General features: G+C 32.6%; 1 long non-coding RNA gene across 1 annotated transcript; it reads right to left on the bottom strand.

The window, feature by feature from the left end:
- Positions 1 to 9,312: 9,312 nt before the first annotated feature.
- On the bottom strand, positions 9,313 to 11,010 carry LOC149416185 (uncharacterized). The gene is made up of 3 exons (XR_016303473.1): positions 10,778 to 11,010; positions 9,894 to 10,070; positions 9,313 to 9,683 (listed from the first exon to the last, which is right to left on the bottom strand). It is a non-coding gene; the product is annotated as an uncharacterized LOC149416185 (long non-coding RNA).
- Positions 11,011 to 11,900: the final 890 nt, after the last annotated feature.

Here is an 11,900-nt window from a genome sequence, read left to right as displayed (position 1 = left end):
ATGTGTGTAATTGGAATGCTTAATAATTCATTATAATGTTTCAATATTTCTACTGTGACTCCATCAAACCCTGGTGCAGATGCACCTTTTAATTCACTAATAATATTTTTTATGTCATCTGTTGTTACCGGTTTGAAAACTGACAGATTATTTTGTTTAAAGCAGTCCTTTTCGAAATTATCTATTTTATAATTTTCATCGATCCGTGTAGCTAAATTTTGACCGACGTTAGCGAAATATTTATTGAAGGCATTAATAGAATTTTTTCCGATATTAATTTTTTTAATTTGAGTTTTTTTTTTGGTTTTTTCTACTATTTATTTCATTTATTGTTTTCCATATATGTTTTACATTTTGTTTAGCCACATCAATTTCATTTTTGTAAAAGTTTTCTTTAGTGGTTTTTAGTAAACAGGTTAATTTGTTCCTAAATTTTTTATAATATGTGTATATTTTTATATCTAAGGGAAATTTCTTTGTCAAGCGATATAGCTCTTCTTTTTTTCTAATAGACACGATTAAGCCATGTGAAATCCATGGTTTTATTTTTTCGAATTTTGATTTAATTTTTATAGTTTTAACATCTGTCGATGCTGTAATATAATTGTATAGAATATTACCAAAAATATTTGCGCATGTTTCAGCACAGGTTGATTCTAATACGGAACGCCATGTTTCTGTTTTTATTTTTAGGCTTAATTTATGATGGTTTAGTGACTTTTTTGTGAAAGTATTGCATTTTGAATCAGTATGATTATTAATATTAAGTTTTTGTATATAGATGCAAGTGTGATGATCAGTAATATTATTTTTTAATATTATCGTGTGTAATTTGTCGGTATCTTTAGTGTTACTCCATATGTGATCGATACAAGATGGACGTTGACCCGTAATTTCTCTAGTATATTTTTTTATACATAATATAAAATTCATTTCCGACATAAAATTGATAAATTCAGTTTTTATTTTGTTACTATTTTCGTTTGAAACATCTATGTTGAAATCGCCGATTATTGTTATGTTCTGTTTATTTTTTTTTATAATATAACGCTTCTTAATTCATCCATAAATGTATACTCGTTTGATCCGTGTGTTCGGTAAATTGCAATAATATTAAAACATATTTTATTTATATTTAGATTAATATCTAAGCAATTAACTAAGACAACTAACATAGGTACTTCTTCCACTGCGATGTTTGAATAACAAGATTTAACAAATACAACAATACCACTATTTCTATTAATAGCACAAGATGTTACCAAGTAGCTATATTCTGGAATGCAAAATTTATTGTATTCGTTGGTGAATGCTTCAGTTAACACTATGACGTCCGGTTTATGATTTAGTAAATTAATTGAGAGTAAAAATTCATTGAAATTTTGTTTCATCGATCTGATATTTAAATGGAGTACTGAGAATGAATTTGATATTTTATCCACGATTTTATTACAATCATTTAAAGTGTGACAAATACATTCCGAAATATTAAGAGTTTTATCTAATTCCTCAGTGAAGAAATCATTCATTTTTAAAGGAATAAATATACGAAATACAACTCACTCATATTCAATTCACATTTGGGCATTTTGTATCATTTTTTTGCGGAATTCACATAAGTGACTGTTGGCTGCGTGATCATTTTGATACCCCTTTCTGTTAGTGCAGTTGTGGCATTTGGCAGAATCTTGTTTTTTGGTGCAGTTTTGTATTTTGTGCTCTTCTGCACAGTGGAGGCATCTGGGATTCTTCATGTTGTCGAGGCATCTCAGTGAGGTGTGTCCGTATCCAAGGCAATGATAGCACTGCATCAGTGGATCACAGTCTTCTACGTGTGCTCTTGTATATCCAATATTAATTCTTTCTTTAGATATTATTATTTTTCTCAGTTTTGCAGTTGTTTGGATGATGAAATTTCCTAATTTTTCCGATTTTTTATTCTTCAGCTTTTTTTAACAACGATTGGTTCATTGTCTGTTTCCGAGGTCATGGCATTTTTTAGGTCTTCAATTTGATTTATCAAATCTGTTCGGAGTTCTTCTTCTTTGTAGCCAGCATCAACACCCTGATAATGCATGTTTTTTTTTCTTTATTTCATAAGCGCGTATTCCAATATCCGGGTTTTTGTTGATTTCGTTTATTATTTTTTCGGTGTCATTTTGTTTCTCACATGTTAGTATTATTTTGTTTTGATATGTTTTTTTTAGTCCAGAAATTCCTATTCCTAGTTTGGATAGTTTTATTTTGTCTTTTAATATTTTTTCGATTTCATCTGCAGGTTTGTCTTCTTTTGATGTAATTAGTAAAGCAAAATTTGCTTTCGGTATTGGGTGAAATTTTTCCCTTACCACCATTGCATAGCTTTTAACTTCATTTTTATTTTCTTCATTTGTTCCTTTTTTTATCAATTTTTCTAATTTTCTGATATAATCATCTTGATCTTGAATCACTTTATTTTGTAGACAAATTATTGTGTCATGTAGTGAATTTATCTCAAGCTTCCATGAATCTTCGATGTTGATTAATATAGCTTCAATTTCAGTTTTAGCTTCTTTGGCAGCTTTTGTACTGCCAATTTTGTTGAGTTCTGACAGTATTTTTTCAATATGTATTTTGAGTTCCATGTTGGAACATGGTCCCGATGGTGTTAATTTTATATTTGTAGACAGTTTTACAGAGTGCGTCTCGTTAGGCGACCGCTCGCCGCAAGACATGCGACAATACTGAACTATATATGATTATGTTACATACTAATTATTTAGTAATTAGGAACATCTAAATACAGTGGAGATGAGTATAGACTCATTAATTATTTCTGAAAGTGTAACTTCAGTTCTAGTTTAAGTTTTTTGATAGCCTTTAATTTCTTTATTTCAATCGGAGGGTTTTTGAAATACTTTACTCCTGAATAGGTATAGTTATTTTGCATTTGTTTGGTATTACATTTTGGTATTTTGATATTGTATTGATATCTTTTTGATAGGTGAGTTTCAAAGTTTTTGATTATATTATTATCTTTATAAATTTGGATAATTGCATTTTTCTCGAGGCTTCCAGAAATCTGCAAATAGCAGTTTCTGTTGGATATGTGAAGTGTTTCTTGAGGATAACTTTGAAGTTTAGCTTCTGGACCACTTTGATTGGGGTAAGAATCTTATTGTATGACCTCCCCATCCATATTTATATATATTGTAAATTTACAACTATGGAGAAAAATGAATATTTGCTAATTTATTTAAAAAAAAACGGATTGCAGGCCTTTAATAAATGAATAAACAGGTTTCTTGTTAAACTTTTAGTAAATTTCGAATACATTAATTTTCACGACGTCCGAACAAAATATGTAATATGTACGGAGAAAAATGATTATTTATTTAAAAAAGGGATTGCAGGCCCTTAAAGAATGAATTAACAGGATTCCTGTTAATTACATGAAAATGAACCTTTCCTGTTTCCTGTTAATTCATTCGTTAAGTTTATTAGAGGATGTAATATGCTTACTGGTTGTTATTGTCTAGCTTTGATTAAGCACAATCAATATATTTCACAAAAATGGCACTACAAAAATAAACCGAGTAGGCATTTCTCTGAAATCGTATGACTTCACAGCAGTTAATATACGAAATAAATGTCGGTCCAACCCGATCGGCATGCATTTGCAAGATTGTCGGGGCGGTTGACTCCAATACAAAAGAAAGAAAAGGTAAATACAAAGGGAAGAAAGGTACAATCATAATTTTTTCCGCAGATATGTAAAATTTTGCCTATTTTCGAAAAAAGGAGACAAACACAACAACAAAAAACACAATGTAAAAGCTTATTTAATGGGCTTAAATAAATTGATATTTTAACCATGTAACCCCCACCACACCCTTTCTGAAGCTCTGTCCTCGTCTAATATGATTTCTCGCGCTTTATTTCAATATTATATTACCTATATACATTATTAATGTTTGTACCTAGACTAGTTTCTATAATGCTGTCCTGTAAACCTAACAAAGTTGTTAAAAACAAAATAACTTTTCATTTGATTAAAGTGTCAAGCCACAAAATCAACGCTTTGTTTGATAATTATTTACTATTTTACATAAATAATTTTGTAAATTCATAAAACTTTTGCTCACTAGTAAATATGTGTACGTTTCCCGTTTTTGTTCAACATGTAGTGTACAGAATCCAAAAATTAAAAATGTGAAAATAAAAATCATTTTGTGATATTTATTAGTTCTTTACGTGATTCAGACCTGGTTTAGCAAAAAATGATGGTTTGGTGACGGCTTTGTATTCAAATTATAAAAACACCTCGGTAACAAAATGAACGCTCTTCATTGGTTTCGCTTACGACTCGTACGCAAAGTTTACACAAAGTTGGATTTTTAAGTTGTTCATTTCCATATTTTGTGACGCGGGCTGTCTAGGCTTTCCTATTGGCTGATGAAAGAGCAAACTACATTACGGGAATTGAGGGATAACTTTGTGCTCTGTTTTAGATTGTAGGGAACATGAATTTATATTATCTAAGCGTTCTAAGCGAGGCGGCGGATTTCGAAAAGGAGTTGTATTGTGAAATTACTTCAACGTGGGGTTATTTTCAGATTGGAATTAACTCCAGAGGGCAAATCTTGTCTTGTAACATCAATGTACACGACGCGGACGTATGAAACATTAAATTACTTATAATACAACGACTAAGATTCCCTAACTAAAATAAGAATTATAATTACATCACACAAAATGAACTGCCTGGGGCAAATGAGGAAACTTTGGTCAGTAATAATAGTCATTACGGTGAACCAACAGCTTGATTGGCACTTACCTACTTTCAACCAAAACCTGAAAATAATTGCATACATTTTAGCTATTGTTATATATTATATCATGTATCAATACTATCATATATTTCAATCAATACTAATCTAACCTTGTCTACCTATAAGTTTTGCATGTACTTGTATCTCTAACTTTTTATATTCATCTAGAGTTTCTGTTAATTGTATATTTTCTTATGTCATTGTTTATAATATGTTGTATATGGTGTAGGTATTTTATACCGTTGATATTAAAAAATAAAAAAAATTTAGAAGTAGGCAGAGTGGATGGATCGTCATGCAATTGTGTTTTGGGCCCCAATCCGTGCTCCATCCATATTCGAACATCATTTCAGATACTTTCATTATTACTTAACATGATCCATAATAAGTGTTCACTTTTGCATCATACCCTGACACTGCATGTGTCCAACTATTCAAGTACCCCTTTCCTCAAGCGGCCGCTACACTACTCGCTTCGACGCTTCGACGAAGTCCTCGACGAAGTTAGCCGAAGTTCGAAGTGCGTGCCCACACACTCGTGCAACTTCGCGAGTAACTCAGTCCAACCAGACAGTGATTGGTTTATTTATGCCGTGACGCTTCGAGTCCTTTGACTCGGGCGCATTTACCGACAACAATCGGAAGTTGGGCGAAGCGAAGCGAAGTTGCCCGAAGCGAAGCGAAGTTCGTGCCCACACTATCGTATTCGGTCAACTTCGATCAACTTCGCGAGTAGTGTAGCTGGGCTATTACATTTTTCATTATACTTTCGTCGGAAATTCATTCCTTTTGGAAGTCTTCGTAAATCATTTTTTTCTGTAGGTATACACGCCTCAGAGATCTCATTTACAATGTGTTCAGTTTAATTTCGTCCTACTCTCAGTAACATGCCTCACCGCTTGTCATTTATTTCAATTAATTGATTTGATTCCAATTAATTAATTATCTGCGCAATTAAAACAGCAACGAAATTCTGTTATTATAATTTTTATTACATATATTTAATATTTTACCATTGAGTAGAACTTACATACATTGTATTTTAAAATGTTATAAACAAAACATTCGATATACCCTGTATGGAGCTGTAACGGACGATAATGTTGAAACAATGAAATGTTGCTGGTAAACGAATGAAATACTATTAACTGTTGCATTTTCCATGTAAATTTTTATCGTTTTCTACAGCGTACATCTTTAGGCATTGTGTGTGAATGAAATCTTTCGGAAAACTACTAAAATAACTTTGTAAATATCAAAATCACAAGCGAAGACATTTACTTTTTTTGGCGCTTACGAACGAATGTTTGTAATAAAAGAATCACGTGGTTCTTCCGCTGCGCTGCCATTGGCTGTTTGGTCTATTAGAGTAATACGCCCGTAACGGAGAGTTTGAATTTCACACATAGGCTAAGTTATGGCTTGGATGTTAAATACATTTATATGAAATGGTCTGTTGGACAAAAACGAACTAGAGCGACGATTATGCAACCTTCGTCTGAGTGGTTTTTTCGTTATTATATGTACCTACCTATTTTATTGTTCTCATGTAAGTGAAAATATTTCTAAGAACCAAGGAACAAAAAATAAATAAAGTGCGACTTCCCTGAATATGAATAACCTCGGCAAGTACATGAGAATGGTGTTTCCCTAGTTTGACTGCGAGTGTTTCTTTCAGAACACGAATATTACGCTAAGAACATGATAATGATTTTTCTTTAGTATGAGTACGAATGTGAGTCAATAAGTTTGACTTCTGTGAAGATGAATAGTTACAGTAAGAACATGAAAATGGTTTTACCTTTGTATGAATGCGAATGTGAATATATAAGTTTGACTTACTTGAACATGAATAATCACAGTAAGAACATAAGAATGGTTTTTCCTTAGTATGAGTGCGAATGTGTGTCTTTAAGCTTCCCGATTGAGTACATGAATAATCACAGTAGGAACATGAGAATGTTTTTTTCTTAGTATGAGTGCGAATATGTGTCTTAAAGTTTCCCCAAAATGAACATGAAAAATCACAGTAAGAACATGAAAATGGTTTTTCCTTAGTATGAGTGCGAATGTGTATCTTTAAGCTTCCTGAATGTGAACATGAAAAATCACAGTCAGAACAAGAGAATGGCTTTTCTTTAGTATGAGTGCGAATGTGTGTCGTTAAGTTTCCCGAATGTGAACATGAAAGATCACAATAAGTACAAGAGAATGGTTTTTCTTTAGTATGAACGCGAACGTGTGAAATTATGCTTGACTTCTGTAAACATGAACACTGACGGTAAGAACATAAGACTAGTTTTCCATTAGAATGGGTGGTAATGACAACTTAAACACTTAAAAAGAGATTGAGAAATACCATTACTAATTATAGGCGAAATCTAAAACACAAATATTATGCGAACAGCTTTCAACAAAACCAAAATAACCCCACTAAAACCTGGAAAATCATAAACTCTATTCTATCAAACCGAACACATAAACCAACTAACGAAATAGAATCCCTCGTGGTAAATGACTGCGTAATTAAGGATCCGAGCCAAATAGCATCCGCATTTAATGAGTTTTTTCTCTCAATAGGAAAAAAGCTAGCAGCTACCATTCCGTCATTCCCGGATGACTGTAATACCGTATTTGTGGAACCGAAAGCTTGCCAATCCTTGTACATGGCTAGGACAAACAAAGATGAGGTACTGAGGATCATCTCTAAAACTAAGCTGAAAGCAGCACCGGGACTCGATGGAGTAACACCATCAGTTCTTAAGACTTGTAAAGAAGAATTAGCGGGTCACCTTACAGAACTTTTTAATTGGTCACTGTCCTCGGGAAAGTTTCCAAATGAATTAAAGTTAGCGAAGATAATACCTATACACAAAGGAGACTGTAAAACATGTATCTCTAACTACCGTCCTATATCACTTCTATCGGTTTTTTCAAAAGTATTTGAGACCATAATCAAAGATAGACTCCTAAAATACATATCTGCGAATAATATCCTTACACCACAACAATATGGCTTTCGGAAAAATTCTAGTACTCAATGTGCCGCCTTTGATTTTATCTCCAACCTTCAACAGTTTATAGACCAGGGTGAATATGTGGCAGCCATATTTATAGATCTCAAAAAAGCCTTTGATACGGTCGATCATGAAATACTCTTAAAGAAATTGGAATATTTGGGAATTGTTGGGAAGCCCCTAAATCTCCTCCGAAGCTACTTAGATGATAGATTTTGTCTTGTTGAAGTCAAAGGTGTCTCGAGTGGCTTAGGTAAAATCACATGTGGAGTGCCACAGGGATCAATTCTTGGGCCTCTGCTTTTCTTGCTATATGTCAATGACATAACTAAATGTGGTATCTCTGGAAACCTCCAACTTTATGCGGATGACACTGTAATCTATTATCACAGTACAAGCCTGAGTGACCTGGAGTCTCAAATGAATGTAGATGTCTCAATTCTAGCTAATTGGCTGCGTATTAATAAATTGAGCCTCAATATAAAAAAAACGCACTACCTAACTTTCGGTAATAAGGATTATGTGCCCATGAATATCACACTTGGAACTGAGAAGCTCCAAAATATAGAAGTCACGAAATATTTAGGGCTATTAATAGACTCTAAACTTTCGTGGAATTCCCATGTTGAGCATGTGAAATCTAAAATATCCCCAATAACCGGCGTACTGTACCGACTCCAAGGTCTTCTCTCTACATCTCTACTAAGGGCCACATACTATGCGATGATTCACTCCCATCTGAGTTATTTAGTTAGTATCTGGGGCACTATTACTAAAAAACAAATATCAGAAATACAAGTGATTCAAAATCGAGCAATAAGGAATATCTACCGTCTACCGTGGGATATACATATCAAAGATATATATTTAAAGACAAACATACTTCCTTTTACGGTTCTACCTAAATACAATATCACTTGTACAATATTACAAATCATACATAGATCCTCACACACTAACATCAAACCAGCATTTAATTCAGACATACACCAGCACAAAACACGGTCCCAAAATCTAATACACCTAGCATCGTCTACCCACACAACAAAATTTGGTATTAACTCATTACAATATATTGCATATAGACAATACAATGCATTACCTAATGAAATAAAGCAATCAGTAACTAACAAAAAAATATTAGTTAAAACGCTTAAAGATTATTTCCTGGAAATGTTTTTAAACCAGTGAATTTTCGCTCGCTTTCATATGTTGGTTTACTATGTTTCATGTGTATAGATGTCTCTCAGTATTTCTAAAATCTCTATTCTTAACAATGTATTTTTCCTTTTTTATTTATTTTTCTTTTCCTTTTCAATATGTTGTATTTTTTTAAAAAGTGTAATATCCTTGTAAAATGTATTTTATGTGTCTGTACTTCCCGTAATGAGTTTTATCTCAACTCATTGGGAATAATGTGTTACTTACCATGTTTTTTGTAATACATTATAAATAAATAAATAAAAAAAAATAAAAAAAATGTTTGTCATTAAGCTTGACTTCTGTGAATATGAATAATTACAGTAGGAATATGATAATGGTTTTTCCTTAGTATGACTTTCAATGTGCGTCATTAAAATTGACTTATGTAAACATGAAAAATTACAGTAAGAGCTCGAGAATGGGTTTTCCATGGTATGAGTGCTAATATGTGTTATTAAGCTTGACTCCTTTGAACATGAAAAATCACAGTAAGAACATGAGAATGGTTTTTCGTCGGTATGAGTACGAATGAGTGATTTCGAATTCAGTTTTTGTACACTTTTAGTGCGTGAGTAAGATTTTATATTTTGTAATCCATTTTCGTTACGTTTTTGTTGAACTGAATTTATGTTATTAATTATCATGGCTGCACCTGGAAGAGAAAACAGTTTTTATTGGTTGTGTATAATATGATTTCAACACGATGCAATAACTTGTCAGAAGTATTACAGTAATATAATAAATGCATGTTGTGATAAACACAAACAGCTATAATAACGTTTTGTATGAACACGGGTTATTTGAATTCATAATTTGATTGGAAAAAAAAAACAACTAAAAATCAAAGGAATGCTGGATTTACCCGCCGTTGGGTGATTTTTTTCAGAGTTCTCCAAGCATTCTCTTTTAGCATCCGTGAGATCAATATCTATTTCTCCATAGGACATTCCACCTCCGTCCTCTCTTGGATCCCTGGTTCTGCCTTGATGGTGACTTTCTCTAGAATAGAATGCTCCATCGTGCGTAGAGCCGTGTTCACCTGGAAACCGAGAGTATTTATCAAGTGATTTAGCAGTCGCTTTCCTTGCTACTGGCTGCGAGACCAATAGAGAATTTGTTTAAATTTGTATGACAACTTATTAAATATGAATGTATTCAAGGGTTCATTGATCATATATAAGCTAGGTGTACGCGTTACTGTGGCTCAGTCTGTTTGTGCACATAGAAAAATAATAGCGCGTCTTGCTTTTACGTCCAACAGATCAAACTTTCAAAAAGCATGTTTTTACCTGTCACGGGTAACATCTACATAATATAAGTATAAAAAAACACACGCATATTCGAATTCAACGTTGTGTCAAAATTTCAAAACAATCAGTGAAGAACTCTCGGAGATTTAAGGTTTTGAACAAACCAACATTTACATTTTTTGTTATATAGATTATGTCACTCCATTATTTTGTGTTATGTATTGTGTCCAACATTGTCAAACACGGGCTGTCAGATGATATAGTTTGGAAGGAAAGTTATTCTCGTTTAAAAGCAGTAATTTAGTATACTTGGAGTACCTTCCGCTCTCGCAACATTAATGACACATGATAATACCAAAATAAAATCTATTTATCCTACAACCATTATTTAAAATCATGATGCAAGAGAAATGGGCTTTTTTGGGCCGGAACTCTGTATGCCAATATTTCAAAAGTCACACATGATAAAAGGATTTTCACAGTTTAAGATACTTACTGCCGATTTTAACTGCGTTGGTGCCACAGAGAATACGTTTAAGTCAAAAGTAACTTATCTCTGTCACTAAGAATGTTCGTGTTACGTGGCTTAAGGTAATAACCTACAACCTACACTATTACTTTTACCAAAATTGATTGTTATCTTCTAGAATATGTACGCGTTTTACCGATGTATACAATAATCGCTTTAACGTAAATAAACCACTCAACGCTTGAATTTTCTAGGTTATAAAAATCATACTGCAGTTACATTTGAGTTGGACCATAGATATCGGTATTTATTTCGTTCTATTATGCCCCATTCAGACAGAGTGATTTTATTATTTAATGATAAACTAATGTTTATAAAACAAGGTTTTATGCATAGCATAAAGGATAACAAATAATCATGAGCAATAATTAGTCGCCTGAAATATCTATACAAATACAAAAACGGGAATTGAACTCGTGCCTTCTTATTTCCAACCCGTCAAATAATTCAATATGTACTAGTACCTCAATCAATAATTGCTGCTTATTATATTGTTGGTTAGAGCCACAAAAGTAAATGTCTTCACTTGTGATTTTGCTATTTACAAAATTATTTTAGTGGTTTTCCGGGAGATTTCAACAGACACAGTGCCTAGAGATGTAGGCTATAGAAAACGATAAAAATTTACATGGAAAATACAAGTTAATAATATTTCATTCAACTTAATTTCCGTTACAGCTCCACACAGGATGATCATAATAACATTGTGTATTTAAAATGTTTTGTATGTAACACTTTAAAATACGTGCCAAGTTATATACTACGTTAAAATATCATACTTTAAATTGAAATAACAAAATGTCTTTGCTGTTTTAATCTTGCAGTCAATCAATTAATTGAAATCAAATCAAATAATTAAAGTAAATGACAAACTGTGAGGCATGTTACTAAGAGTAGAACGAAATTAAACTGATCACATTGGAAATGAGATCCCCGAGGCGTATGTACAGTAAAATGATTTACGAAGACTTCCAAAAGGAATGTATTGCCGACGAAAGTATAATGAAAAATAAAAGAAAAAGGGAACTTGAATAGTTGGAAACATGCAGTGTCAGGGTATGATGCAAAAATGAACACTTATTGTGGATCA

The sequence above is a fragment of the Hesperophylax consimilis genome, chromosome 17 (assembly GCF_061612785.1).
Source record: "Hesperophylax consimilis isolate HC1 chromosome 17, BYU_Hcon_1.0, whole genome shotgun sequence".
NCBI lineage: Eukaryota > Metazoa > Arthropoda > Insecta > Trichoptera > Limnephilidae > Hesperophylax > Hesperophylax consimilis.
The sequence above is the reverse complement of the archived record's forward strand: the minus strand, read 5'-3'. Positions and strand labels throughout refer to the sequence as shown.